This window comes from Suricata suricatta, chromosome 10 (assembly GCF_006229205.1).
Source record: "Suricata suricatta isolate VVHF042 chromosome 10, meerkat_22Aug2017_6uvM2_HiC, whole genome shotgun sequence".
NCBI classification, from domain to species: domain Eukaryota; kingdom Metazoa; phylum Chordata; class Mammalia; order Carnivora; family Herpestidae; genus Suricata; species Suricata suricatta.
Window position 1 is genome coordinate 80,771,959 of NC_043709.1, and position 14,443 is coordinate 80,786,401.

The 14,443-nt window shown below is 37.5% G+C and overlaps 1 protein-coding gene across 2 annotated transcripts in view; it reads left to right on the forward strand.

The window, feature by feature from the left end:
- LMNTD1 (lamin tail domain containing 1) overlaps nucleotides 1–5,328 on the forward strand; it is a 147,658-nt gene extending 142,330 nt beyond the window's left edge. For both annotated transcript variants that reach the window (XM_029955825.1, XM_029955826.1), the window contains 2 exons: nucleotides 565–620; nucleotides 4,970–5,328. The gene's annotated coding sequence lies outside the window, so the exon portion shown is untranslated. The remainder of the gene's footprint in view (nucleotides 1–564; nucleotides 621–4,969) is intronic.
- Nucleotides 5,329–14,443: the final 9,115 nt, after the last annotated feature.

Consider the following 14,443-nt stretch of genomic DNA (forward strand, 5'->3'; position numbering starts at 1 on the left):
CGTTAGCTAATCTGGCAGAACAAGTGTCAGCTGCTTCTGTCCACACGCCATCCCATGCCTGCCTGCCTCCTGATGCAGCCTGATTTCTGTCCCTCCCTCCACTAGCTACTTCATCACTATGGCAGCTGTGAGTGTAGAAAATATAGAATCGGAGGAATATTACAGGCTGGTAAAATTACCCTGCAATCTCAGTTTTTAAAAATAAATCTTTCGGATGGATATTTCTTCCATCTGAATAAAGTTGAAATAGATTTCAACTGAAAAATAAAGATGAAAAATATTTTTCTGTCAATAAAATTTTGATCAATTAAGTCTTGAAATATAGGTTTCCTTTTAAAATGATTCACTGAAAACTTGGACTTAATGATCACACAATACTCTTCAAGTGGTTTTTAAACCCCTTGTTTAAAATTACCATTAAATAATGTCTTTAAACTTTAGATTTCTTCTTCAAAGAAAAAAATTCCTTTTTTATAGTTTATTCCAGGATTTGTTTTAATGTGAAAAATCAGTGTTTGGAATATTGGATTCTCAATCTCTCTCCTTTTGGGGGGAGGTTTGCAGGGACCAAGAAAAATAAGACATCTGAGTTACAGAAGCAATAGGCAGTCAACTTAAAGGTAAGTAACAGTATTGCAAATTTGCCGTCTCTGCAGAAAAACAAGAAGACTAAAATAATTTGTAGGTATATAAAAGCCACCAGAATATGAATTGTTTTCATATATTCTATAGCCATTAATTTTCTGTTTAATATTTATGTTGCTTTTGGATGCATCAGTTTTTATCTTACCTGTTGTATGATCAACTTTCTAAGAATGGGAAACAAGGAAATATCACATCTTCCCTTTGTGCCCTATATTCTCATGCTATCCTTGCTGGTGGATAAGTAAGAGCAATTAGAATCCAGAGTCACTTCAAATACTCAGAAAACATTCTTCAACTATACCAATACATTTTAGTTTCTATGACCAACAAATTATTAATAGCATAACAGAAATTTTTCTGGTTAAAGAGACTGCAGATGCTCTATAGTTTTCTCTCTCTTAAATGGCAATGAGAGAGGATTAGGAACCCTGACCTCTGCTATTCAGTTGATAAATGACCCTGTATCATTTAACCAGTCACTTTCTACATTGCCTCATCTTTTTCATGATATTAACAGCCAAGTAGTTGAGGAAGATCTCAGTGGCTTTCTATTTTATTGATGGTTGTGTTTAAACTGTTCCCCAAAGAGCTGATGACACGTGATTTTTTGTGGTCAAAAATTCCTTTTGGTCAGTATTCTTTCTAGTTTACATACTTTGCTGCTCTAGTCCATAACTGATCTATTTATATGTTCTCTTGTTCTTTTTTTATGAGTAGGCCTTAGGATTATTCTTTGGTTTAAGAATAAAGCTAGAGCCACCTGATCCCTAACTTGTTAGTATTCTGACCCTACTGGCAGAAATGGTCTAATTTTACCACTCCACACAGCCTGCTGGCCTTTCGTAGTGCCCCCTAAAACCCACATCTGCATACCAACCTTTCCGTTTTCCTTAGATTGCTCAGCTGGCCCAATTTCTTTCAGCTTGTCTCTCTACAGATTTTCTCTAATCATCATCTTCTATTTTTCTGAATGTCACCTACTCTTTTACAAGTCTACTTTTACTCACTATTTTTGTAGCTTCATTACCCTTGAGCTTCCAACTTCCTAAAAATATGATGGCCACAACCTCCCTGTTCTTCTGAGAAGCTTTCTTCTCAGACACTTCTATCTTCTAGGATATTGGTCTTGATTGAGACAATGGAACATTATCTCATCAAAAGGCCAAGAGCAGTAGATTTTCACGTGGAGCATGAAATTACACGCTGAGAGAGGAGAAACTTGTTAGTTTTGGGAATATAAAGATATTTCTTCCAAACACCTCATTTTAGAGCAACTGAAGTCTGTAGAGACCAGTTATCAAAATTCACCTTGTAATCAACCACAGAACCAAATCTAAATCTACGGTCTTTTAATTGCAGAGTACTGGAGAATCCAGCCTTGAACCCCAGATACCATTCCTCTCTCAGAGGTCTACCTTTACTGGGACCCATTTCCTCCAGTCGATATAACACTGAGCAGAGTGTAGTTGAAATGCAAAGGATAGAATCTGAAATCTACCACAGACATTACCACTAGCACTTCTACAATTCAATTACCTTTCATTTCTGTAGCCAGGAAAGAATTATACCAGATATGGGTTGGAAATGGGACATGTTATTATATATAAAAACAAGGATTTCTTGTTTGGTTTGGTTGAGGGAGGATGTTTTTAATCCTCTTATTGGATATTGGATAACATCATTTTGGCAAAGGCTTTTAGCCTTTGTTGGTTTTCTTCAGTTCTTATTTTGTTTAACTACCATGGTCACAATTTGTTCATTGGTTCCCCTATGTAGAAGATTCTTTGATAGGTGGCAGCGCAGCTGCAGTGGCTGCTGCTGCTTCTTCATAGTAGTCTTCTTTGTCTCCTCCTCCTCCTCCTCCTCGTCCTCCTCCCCCCTTCCACTCCCCCCCACCCTGTTTTGAAAAGTTCCAGGTGGCTTACAATGCCTTACTTAAGTTTCCTCAGAGCCTCCACCCCGATCTGGCGGTATCTTTAGGACTGACCATTATCATGCGCTCAGAATATTTCTGAAGACTTTATTGGGAGCAAAATTTTACTTTATCTGTCAGTGAATACATTTTATATGGTAGTCAGCTCTTAGACCAGCATGTCTATTTATGGAAAATTATTCAGAGACTAAGTCATCTTTCAGTTCTCGTTGACATCCATGACCTTTCCTTGGAGACTTACAATGCTATACACTCAAAGAACATTTCATGGTTTTCACATTATCTTGTTTGAGCCTATGAAGTAGATAAGGCTGATATTATCTCGTTTTATGGTTTAAAACACCTCAGCTCAGAGAGATTCAGTGACTTGACTAAAGTCACTTAGATAGTAAGTGGCAGAGTTAAGACTAGAATCCTAGCATTAAGATTGTCTTTGTCTTATTGCCCTACCCCCGCTCCACCGCCAACTTGTCTGAAAGGAAAAGTACCCCTTATTTAGAAGTAGAAATAGGAAAGAGACATTTTTACTCACAGGGAAATAAAAGGAGTTGGCTACCATGAGAATCTTAAGACTGCTCCATACAACAAAAAAGATTCAGGTCTTCCTATTTCCAAAACTGCTAATTTAACAGAGTGCTAATTGTTGGTACAAATAGCAAAGCAAAGTTCATTCTCAGGGATCTTTGACTGCTAATCACATTTCTTTGCTACAACTGATGAAAACCATGCAGTTATACTTGGAGGCACAGCTCTCAAATGCTCTTTGCTCAGCACTTGGCAAGGAACGTGTGAGGGTTCTGCTGTGTGACTAAGGGGCAGTGTAGGTGGGTGATGCCACAGAAGCCATGGAAACAGAAATTTCCATGAGTTAGTTGAGTTAGTTAGAAAACTCTGGAACAGCCAGGTAATGTCCCTGTGTCTGCCACCTGCCATATGAGTTCTCAGACCTGCCAGGAGACACTGAAGGATCAAGGATAGAGAATAGAGGGGAGAGAAGGAGGAGGGCAGAAGCAGGATTTGTTACCTATCGCCAGCACTGTCCCCAAGAGTATCCAATTGGTTAGGACTCGGCAAGAAATCACCAAAATTGTAAACACAAGATATTAAATTCGTAAGTGGTAACAGTGCATATCCCTAGGAGGCACTCCTGAAGAAGTCCTGGTGATGGAGCCCTTCTGTGAAGTAACCTATGTTCACACATCTCTTAGTGTTCTGAATGGCCCAAAGTGGGCATGAGTGTCCTTCTGGCCCTCCAAGGAAACTTCTTTTGGATCCTGACAAGAACCATCCATACCAATTTCTCCTCCTGGGGTCACTTTTTGTGAGCAATGAGTCAGTATTTAACAGCCCAGAAAGAGGGACTAATATTTAACACTCTTTATTATAAAACCTTTCTAAAGAAGTCTTAAAAATCTAATGGTTAAACTTTCTGGTGTCAGATTTTTTTTTATCTCTGTACTTAGTTGTATATTCCTGCCATTTATTAGTATTTTTCTCCTCTCACCTCTCAAAGTGTTATGTTTCCAAAATTCTTCAGTTGAAATGTCATGAATATTTGTTTCCCACAACCTCCTTCCTTCGAAGTCTGCTAGCCACCCTGTTCTCTGTCTTCCCAGTCTAATCTTACTGTGTCACAGTTAGGTGGTAAAGGGGGAGTAAAGAGACCTGCAGTCTATATTCACACTGGGTCAGAGGTATTCCAGGCTTTAAAGAAAACTAGATGCCTGTGCAAATATCTCCAGTCCCACTTTCATAAAGGAGACATAGAACATAAACATCTCAGACTGTGAGGTCTCCTTCTGACTTTTCGAGAAGACTCAAGCAGTTGCATACATAAAGAAACCTTTCCCTTTTTTATTATATTTGTATGTGTTAGCATGTATTTTAAATCCAGGGAACATCTTAGACATTTAACGGAAAAGAAAGATAGACACTATTCAGGTACCATCAAGAAGGAAATGAAGGACACAAATGTTTAGAAATGGGTCATCAAAGTAGTTGCCTCAGAACAATTTTGAACTTAATATTCAAGATGAGAAGTAAACAATATCCATGACCCGCGAATGAAATTGCTATGCTTCTTAAGAATCAAAGGGCCTCTGCATCATAAATTATTGTTAAAACACATGTTACAGAGTTGTGTTAGAAAGGAGAAAAAATGAATGTTCCTTTCACCTTGGTGAGAGTTGAGGTATCACAAAATAATTTTCTCCCTCCTGTTACTGTCCTTCATCCATGAGTAAGTTCAAGATGTGGTATCTCCAGGACTTAATTTAAGATTAAGGTGAAGGAAAGACTCTAAATATCTCTACTTTACATTCTATAACAATTTCAGCATATTTACCATCTGTGTTTTATTTCACCATGCACTACCATCTTATTTTTCATCAGGACCATAATATTCAAATCTATAGAATACAAGGATACCCAACATGTCACAGCCAGCCTTCCACAGAAGAGAAGAAGCCAGCAGCAAGCAAGGAAATGGTCTCTTTTAGAAAAGATAATTCCTCAGGACTCTACGGTAACCATTAAAGAAAGAGATAAAGCTTGTGGGCACGTTAAACCATTTGTTTTCTAGGCTGTTCAGACAAACATTGGTCCAAAGCAAAATCATCTCAGTCTTCACTTTGCGCATATAATGTTCCCCAATCACTAATTTCAGTCTTTAATAACCTGCCCAGCTGTTAGGTCTACCATTTCTGCCATCTGTGGTGTATTTTCTAAAAGCACATTTTGGAAATTCTGAATCTGTGGTTTGATTCTTTACACTTGGAATATGCTCTGTCTCATTAAAGCATGGATTAATTTAGCTTCCTAATGACTGGAAGTAATAGGTGAAGCTTCTATGGAGTAACTAGTTGGGAGTTTTTAAACCTGCCTACACTTACCTCAAATTCACCCAAAATAGTGTCTTCTGGGTGCAGAAATAAGTCCAAAACTCCATAGATATGAAATGCCAAGAATGCTTCAGTTAACAAATCTGATGGAGCTACTTTTTTATTCTACTATTCTTACTCCATTCTCTGATAATCTTATTCTATACCTGTCACAAGTATAGAATTTGAAAAATAATAATAATTACTCACTTTTAATGTTGGCCCTCTTTGTAGTCAGAAGGTATGATTGCTTCAGTTTTGGAGAACAAATCTCTACTATATCATGTAACCCTGCTGAATTTAATTTAACTGACATTGATTCATGTGTGTTTGTACAGCATATGAAGAAAGATGGAGCATACACAGTCCTGAAATGTGAGGAGGAGGGAGGGAAGTAAGGATTCTCCCCAGTATCCGTTTGAAAAAATAAAAACAGGGGCACCTGGGTGGCTCAGTTGGTTAAGTGTCAAACGTCAGCTCAGGTCATGATCTCACTACTTGTGGGTTCGAGCCCCACATCAGGCTCTGTGCTGACGGCTCAGAGCCTAGACCCTGCCTCCCTATCTCTCAGCCCCTCTCCAGCTTGTGCTCGCTCTCTCTCTCTCTCTCTCAGAAACAATAAACATTAAAAAAGAAAGAAAGAAAAGTAAAATAACCCCCAAATCTACCCAGTGGTGACTATTGAACTTTGTTTTATTACATTCAAACACCAAAACTAAAAATACTTTATTTTTAAAAAGTCATATACCAAGGTACTCAAACATATACCAATATTCCTAGCAGCATTATTCACAATAGCCAAAAGGTGGAAACAATCCAGGTGTCCATCAACAGATGAGTGAATATTTTAAATGTGATATATGCATGTAACAGAATATTATTCATCCATTAAAAAGTGAAACTCTAATATATATTACAACATTAGTAAATGTCAAAAATGTTAATGCTAAGTTAAATAAGCCAGAAACAAAAGGGCAAATATTCTATGATTCCATTTATCTGAGGGACCTAAAATAGGCAAATTTACAGAAATGGGAAGTATAATAGAATTTACAAGGGACTAGAAGAAAGGGAATGTGAAGTTATTACATAATGGGTGTAGAATCGATATTTGGGGTGATGAAAGCATTCTGGAAATAGTGGTGATGGTTGCACATTATTGTGAGTGTACCCAATGCTACTGAATTATACAATTAAAAATAGTCAAAATGATTTTTAAAAAACTTTAATAAAACTGATTAGTGTTTCCAAGGTAAAAAGTAAAAGTCATATGCTACTCTAAAGCATCTGAGAAGATATACATTGCTTAACAAAACTATTTGTCATATATTTTGGGGTTTAATATAAAGAGGATTCACATTAACTCCTGCATAGTGAGGCAGCATAACTATTTTCTAGTCACCAGGCCACACTGACCACATTATTTCCTCATTCTTTGGACATTTAGGAATAGACTTGCCCATTTTCAGAAAAATGTCAAGAATACCTTATCACACTTTGAACTATGAAGTAGGATCTTTGAATCATATGTTGGCTAAATTGTGTAGTCTGTTCTTTTTCATGGTTCCTATAGAAACTGTGTGATCCTGACATTATGAGGAGACTAAGGGCATCAGAGAGTACACAGTAAAAGTTAACTTACTTCTTGGGTTACAATTTCTTGCAGGTGTCCCCTTTTGTGATTATCATGTTAACGTTGGGAGTATAAACGTACAACCAAAAGCACTCTGGTAACTATAGCCAATAAGCGATCTCACCCATAACAGACTTCCAGCCTCCTTCCCTCAAAGATTTGGATAGAAACACATGAAAGAAGTGGCATGTAAACTTCAGGTGTTTCCAATTATTTCCCTCATAGGAGCAAAGGTTTTCTAATGCAAAACACATTTCAGCTCAGATAGTTTTCCTTATATTTAAAGATTATGTAGTTTCAGAAGAATTTCATCTACATACCCCTAATTCATTGACATCTCATCAATAATATAATATCTCCTCTGATCATTTCCTCTCTGGTGGTTGAAAATATGGTACATTTAAGGACTGTTTACTTTTGTGAAGTGCACTTTTAGACAGTATACAACCTTTTGCCCCTGCAAGAAAGAGAAATAAACTCTAAGTGCCGGGATTTGTAGTGGATTCCTTGTCAGTTGAGTCACCACACAGTGTTCTAGCACAATGCCTCAACGATCTTCCTGGACAAGAACTGTCAGTTTCTGTGCAGAAGGGTGTACATGGGGGAAGGCAGACCCACCTTTGCTGGTGTAAATCGTTTACTGCCTAAATGTTAACACTAAGGCAAGCCTATTCAAGGATTACAAAGAGAAAATGTGGATTTGGAGCATTTTGTTTTCCCAAGCTTCTCTGAGTGAAAGATACAACATTGATCATTTAGGCTTCAGCAGCCTGACATAGCAGCGAGCTTTATCTTACAGTTTCAGAAATTTCCACTTCATTGTTGCCTTCTGCAGCTTAGCAGCACCACTCTGTTTGTAATTACTTTATAGGACTTGTGAGGATTATTTCATAAGGCATTTGAATAATGAACACTGCTAAATAACATTTGCTCTTTAGAGAAACAAATTCATCTACAGATGGATGAACCAGCTGAATTACAATGAAAAAGAAATCCAAAACCCTACCTACTGCTGAATATTTTCCAAAATAGATGAAGCCCTACCCCAGCACATTCTCTTTGCCCCTTCCTATCTCTCTCTCTGTGTCTCTGTCTCTCTCTGTCTCTGTCTCTCTCTCTCTCTCTCTCTCTCTCTCTCTCTCACACACACACACACACACACACACACACACACACACTTTATTATTTTGGCAGGAAATAATGAAAGAAATTGTGAAAAGATAAACACCGTTCTGATGCTGAAGTGTTTTTGGTTAATTGCCAATGAGCTTTGAGGAGGAATCCAAATTTTCAGATCAGTATCAGGGCTAGAGTTCTTTCAGGAGGTAAACTCCTGCTACTCTTGGCACTTTATGCCAGGTCCTAGTAGAAGAGGCATTAGAGTCTAACCATCTGAGCAAGTTTTAAATGTATAGCAATAATATAACTTAAGAGTATCAACTCATTTATGTTTACATATATACACGGGCTTGGAATATATCTATATAGACATTCACAATATATTTATACTCTGGAATACATTGCAAGACAAACTGGATACAATTAGAAATTTTGTTTTATTTTTAAAGTTTTACTTTCCTAATATTTTACTTTTCTTAGGCTAAAGACAGCTTCAGTAGGTTAAATGCCATGAAGTTACCAACCTGCTATTTATATTTTACCACAGTATGAAAAAATGTAAAATTTATGAAATTGTTTGAAAGCATATTGTCTGTTCTAACTCTGTTCTGTATGTGTCTGTATTGTGGTCCTGAGAAAGAAGAAATTTTTCTCTAAATAAGAGGTCAGTATGATTGCCAGGCAGCCAAATTTTGCCTTAATTTCAACAGATCGCAAGGGTGAGTGATAAATACTCTTCCCTACTTTCTACCTGTTTCACACATTAGATTTTATAGTAGTCAACTAATAATTAGTTTGAGTAAGGTCAAGAAGAAGGAACATAGTAGCTGTGAGTTGAAATATCATAGGAGCTATTTTTCAGGTCATTTCTCATACTCCCTACTCTACTGAAAGCAGAGGAACTTGAAGAGGCTTGTGGATGGATGTGGGTGAGGAGACATCCCCTCCCAAGATGGCTCATCCAAGTGGCAGGTGAATTGGTGCTGACTGGCGGCTTCCCACGTACAAGGTGTCTAGGTTCCAGGAGTGAGTGTCCTAAGAAATAGGAAGTGGAAGCTACCAATTTCTTAAGATCTGGAGGCAGAAGATGACACAGCATCAGTCACTTTGCCATGTTCTATTAGTCAAGAAGCTATAGAGCCTATATTCCAGGGGAGAGGACATAGACACCACTTCTCTGTAGGGGGCATAAGAATTTTGTGACCTTATTTTAAAACCAGCACTACTAGTAAATCACCAAGGAAATACATACATCTTTTCAACTTGAACTTGCCCTTTTAAACTCAGCTGGGAATGTCTGCCCCAGTCTTGGGAAATAAAGTATATCCCCTAGTTGAATCCTGAGATTTCAAAGAATCACAACAAAACAGGCAAGAAACTATGGCATCCTCATCTTTATTAGGGTATATTGTGAGTTTAATTGAAACACAAGAAATCTGTTTGACATACTGCCCTGAAACCATAACAGGCTGTAGAGATTGTAAATTACCTCTTAATTTCTTGCACCACCTGTCTCAGACCGCCCCCCAACATCTTTCTCTCTCTAAATCACTAAAATCTATGTGGAGATATATTTTGAAGGTTTGTAGTTGTCTGGTTAGTTTGTATTTTGCAAGTGCATTTTTCCTTGTCATGCATTCTTAACCAACAAATATTTTTTGAGCATCTAGTACTATATGCTAAGCACTGGAATTTAAAAGATATATGATTCATGGTTTTATAGGAGTCATAGGCCAGTGGAAAACATACTTGTAACAAAAAAAAAATCATAGGCCTACTACAGTAAAGCTAAACACAACATCCTATGGGTTTTTAGAAAATGAAGAATTCCAGATCAGGGCCATGAAGCTGATTTTAAGAGAAAAGTAAAGATACTTCAGGCAAAAAGAGAAAAAGATAGTTGGTACATGCAGCAAATAAATGGAAGGCACTGAGTGTTTAGAGAAATGGCCATTTATATTGGTGCGTGTAGAATATGGAATGAAAGGAAGAACAAGGAAATGAGGCTAGGAAGGTAGATTGAGCCAATCCTGAGCTTTGTGTTCTGGGACCAAGCATTTGAACTTGCTCCCATATGTTACAGAAGGGACATAGTAATTTCAGATTTGCCTTTGGAATCTGTCAGTGTATTGGAAAGTGAGAGATGGAGAAAAAATTTGTTCCACTGTAATATGGTGGCTATTTTTCTAAGAAAACGTAACTTTTCCAAACTCACTTTTTATGACTTGTTTTAAAACAAAAAAAAATTTTAAATTTTCAATGAGAAAAAAAATACGTAGTAGAGCATTTCTGGCTACACATATATAGTTATAAAACTTGAAAGTCATTGAGCAAATGCAGTGTTTGATTACATCTAACTTTGGCTTCAGAATAAAGGTCTGTCTTTGCTGTCAGCATAGACTTCTTAAAATTCTCCTCACCTCCATCATCTGCTGTTAGAACACAACATACAAATAAAAACTCAAAGAAGGCAACCATGGTTTGTGTGATGGGTTCCCCACCCCCCAGAATTTAATGTTAAGCCAATATCAATTTGTACAATTAAGTCACGTTACCAAGCTAATAATGGCATATTGTCCAATCTCCTTTGTGAAAACATGCTACTGGGAAATTGCCATATTCAAGGAGCAGTCTCAGGAATTAGGAAGGTATTCTGTTAAGGGGGTGTGAACCTAAATTGAAAAATTGGCTTCAATTATTCTAACCCTATGTTACATAATTTTCAGGTATAAACTTCATGGGGGATGAGGAGATAATTTAATTTTAAAAAGACTTTTGAAAAATATGCTAATAAGAATGACCTATATATTTTTAAACCCACAGTTTTAGTTTTTCCAAAGTTAAAATTAGCTCACATATTATGGTTCAAAATCCCACTTTAGTGCTTACTCCCCTATAGTTTGAAATCTGAAGTGAAGTCTAAGGTATGTTAAATCTTCTGGTTGATTTCTGGTCAAATTATGTTTCTTCCTTCTGTATTTGCATCTTACTATCCCAATTAGCATTTTATTTTATGTAAATTATCAACTCTCTAAATGTTCCCAAGGACTCCTCCTGCCCTCATTTTGAGAAACCCTCATCTTTCCCTGTAACTCTGGGGTATTGTTGATTGTTTAGGGGTTATATTCCACCTGGGTCACTAGTTACCTCCTGCTGAATTTTCCAAGGGCTATTCTTATCTTACCTTATGCATGTGCCATCCTTTCCCTCAAACTAAACATTACTAGATACTACCAGAATGAGGCTAAATACTACCAGAATCCACCACACGCCAAAGTACTTGCTACATAAGGCTGTGTGTGCCCAGCACACATTGCACTGGGGTGCTAGAGAGGATTTATGCCACTTAGTCTGCAACACAGCAAATAACTTAGAACTGAATGTTTATCATATCTGTTCTGAAGTTTTAGGGTATATTAACAGACAAAATTCTGCACCCAGGGGCACCTGACTGGTTCAGTTGGTACAAGAGCATCAGACTCTTGATCTTGGGGTCATGGGTTTCAGGCCTGTGTTGGGTGTAGAAATTACTTTATAAAAAGATTCTGGGGGCACCTGGGTGATTCAGTCAGTTAAGTGTCTTGACACTTGATTTCTGTTCAGGTCATGATCTCAGCATCATGGAATTGAGCGCCCTGTCAGGCTCCGCACTAGGCATGGAGCCTGCTTAGGATTTTCTCTCTCTCACTCTCTCTGTTCCTCCCCTGCTCACACTTGGGCACTCTTTCTCTCTCAAAATAAATAAATAAACATTTTTTTTAAAAAAAGACTCTGCACTGAGTTATAATGTGTGGGGTTTGTTTTACCCACACCAAGCAATTCTCCAACCTTAGCTATAGTTTAACTCCATTCTAACACTGCCTGGAGAGAGCCTTAGATCCTGCAGCCCCACCACCACTTCAGATGCCCCCTCACAAGTCCAGGTTGTCACCAACCTCTAGAGATCAGAGGTTCCAGTGAACCCTGCCCTGAATTAGATTAAACCGCTAAGAGCTCACAGAACTCAGAAAAAAATTTCACTTACTAGATACCGGTTTATTATAATAGGACATAACTCAGCCATATGGAAGAAATGCCTAGGGCAAGAATTGGGGAAGAGGCACAGAGTTTCCATGCCTTCTCCCAAAGCATACCACTCTCACCAAATCCCCACATACTCACCCCCTGGGAAGCTCTCCAAATCCTATCTTTTTGCATCTTTTTGAAGGCTTCATTACAGAGACATGATTGATGAAATCAATGGCAACTGCTGATTGACTCAGCCCCCTTCTCCTCCCCAGAGGTTGGGGGCGATGTGTATGGAAGTAAACTCTCTAATCACTAGGTTGGCTCCCCCTGGCAGCCAGCCCACATCTCTAGACCTTTTCCAAAAGTCGCTTATTAACATAACAAAAGCTCTCTCTCGTCACAGGAAATTACAAGGGTTTGTGGAACTCTGTGCCAGGTACAAAGACCAAATACACATTTCTTATTATAAATCACAATATCACACCATCTCTAGAAACTTCTCAAAGACATTCCTCCCATAAAAGTTTGCTGCTTCATCAACCTTCCTTCTTAACCCCATTTCCTTAACTTCCTAGACCAGTTCTAACTCTCCAAGCATCCATGGAGTCTCCGTGGTTGACTTTCCTATTACTTCTCTTATGGAAAATTACTCTTCCTAGCTTTTTTGTTATTGTTGCTAAAGAAGTCAGTCTTTTCCAAAAAGAACCCTGATTTCAAATTTATTAAGTAATGTCTTCTGCATTCCATAGTATATCCATTGGCCCATTCTCTAATCAGCATTAGATTTTATCAGTATAAAATGCTGAAATATTATTTGGACTTGTTTGCTAGTAGTTTCACCTAATAATTGTTCTAGAAAGAAGAGGAAAAAACAGTTATTGAGCACCTACTTTGTACAAGCCACTGAACTAGATAGCCCTCATTTTATCTTTAGGCAATATTGGCCCCCAACACCAGCAGTGAACCAGAGTTCAACTGCTCTACTTCCATTTCACTTTCACAAAGGCACTCAACTTTGCCTTCTGGTACTCTGGCATGGTGCTCATCAGAGTCTCTAGAACAGTTTCACTGAATCACCTGGGAGTTTGTTAGAAACCCATACCTTAGAATCAACCCTAGACTTACTGAGTTAGAATCCACATTTTAATTCTATTCCTGAGTGGATAGCATGCACATCAGTGTTAGAGAAGCACTAATTAGAGTTCTACGTATATTACTAGGATCACAGAAGTTTTGCAGATACTTTCTGATTAAGTTGTGCATTCAACTAGAACTGCTAACTCAGCCTAGAAGATGTTGATGACCCCATGCCTCCAGAAAAAAAAAATTTTTAACCGTGCAAAAGAGAAAGGAAAGGCTTTAGTTCTGAACTTAAGCTATTCACAAAAGTCTTAAGAAGTGATTTTCATCTTTCAGGTTCCCTTCCATACCCCCATAAAATAAGGTTTCCTTTTGTCTACACCTTAACTATAAATCCTTTATTTTTAACTTTTATGAATTTATCCATTCCATCTAGATAATAGATTTGTTACTTTGGTTCACTGGCAACGAAGAAATATATGCCTCCTTAAGAATTATGATTGCCATGTGTTTCAGAAATGATATCCTTGAAGAGGAGACATTATGGTTTAAATTTCACGTATGTTAGAAAACTTTTATGAATATAAGTAAATCCTCTTTGAAATTGCCAAATGGAGTTTGGCTAGTTCTTTTGCAGCTAGAACAAACACTAGAGGTATCTGTCCTTATCTACAGTGTTTCTTTGCCAGTTGTAGGTGTTTTTGCTTATGTCTTGCTATCTTTTTTAAAAGGGGATTTAGGGGCTGGAAATATGGGATAATGTTACCAAAAAGTAGACTGTACACTACAGGCTTATTCAAAACTTTTAAATGTTCAACAAGTAGGCAGAGCTGATTTGGAAGGGAGAGGAGAAATCTCAAAAAGATATTTGCTAAACTGTTTTCTTGTTTAACCTTAAATAATTAGCTACCAAAAAATAAATTTTCTGGTTTCCTCTAGATTTTATCAGCAACATCTTCACAATCTCTCTTCAGTATAAAAATAAATCTAATATGTTATTTCAAATTACACCAATAAACTTATAGCCATATCATAAAGATACTGAAAGCTATACAAATAAGTATGCTTGACATATTGTAGTATAGAGGTGGAATTTAAGGAAAGGTATTAAGCAGGCTGTGTTGTAGCCTATGAACAAGTAATATA